General features: G+C 41.9%; 1 non-coding gene across 1 annotated transcript; it reads left to right on the top strand.

Annotated features, from left to right (window-relative positions):
- The first annotated feature begins 209 nt into the window (after positions 1–209).
- On the top strand, positions 210–316 carry LOC127098912 (small nucleolar RNA R71). The gene has a single exon (XR_007793596.1). It is a non-coding gene; the product is annotated as a small nucleolar RNA R71 (small nucleolar RNA).
- Positions 317–561: the final 245 nt, after the last annotated feature.

The raw sequence follows: 561 nt of genomic DNA, 5'->3' as shown, positions 1-561 counted from the left end.
TCTCATGTATTCCACCTTGGGTCTCCTTTTTCTCTATTGATGCTCGTTCAGTTCCCCATTGGTAATGGTTTTGGGCCATATCCTCAATTAGGTCACAAGCTTCAGGGTAAGGTTTGTTCATCAGTGCGCCACCAGCGGCAGCGTCGATGCTCATCTTTGTGTTATAATGGAGTCCATTGTAGAAGGTATGAACGATCAACCATTGTTCTAGGCCATGGTGTGGACAGACTCTTAATAGCTCTTTATATATCTCCCAAGCTTCAAAAAGTGATTCTCCTTGGTTTTGAGTAAATCTAGTTATTTGGTTTCGAAGAACAACAGACTTACTGGGGGGAAAATATCTAGCAAGGAATACTCTCCTAATATCTTCCTAGGTAGTTATTGAGTTAGCTGGAAGTGAATCTAACCATGAACGTGCTCTATCTCTGAGGGAGAAAGGAAATAATCTTAAACGAATCGCATCAGGTGAAGCACCAATGGATTTAAAGGTGTCGGCCAGTTGGATAAAGACTTTTAAATGTTGATTTGGGTTCTCAGTAGCGAGACCCGCGAATTGGTTCT

Source organism: Lathyrus oleraceus, chromosome 6 (assembly GCF_024323335.1).
Source record: "Lathyrus oleraceus cultivar Zhongwan6 chromosome 6, CAAS_Psat_ZW6_1.0, whole genome shotgun sequence".
Classification (NCBI taxonomy): Eukaryota; Viridiplantae; Streptophyta; class Magnoliopsida; order Fabales; family Fabaceae; genus Lathyrus; species Lathyrus oleraceus.
The sequence above is the reverse complement of the archived record's forward strand: the minus strand, read 5'-3'. Positions and strand labels throughout refer to the sequence as shown.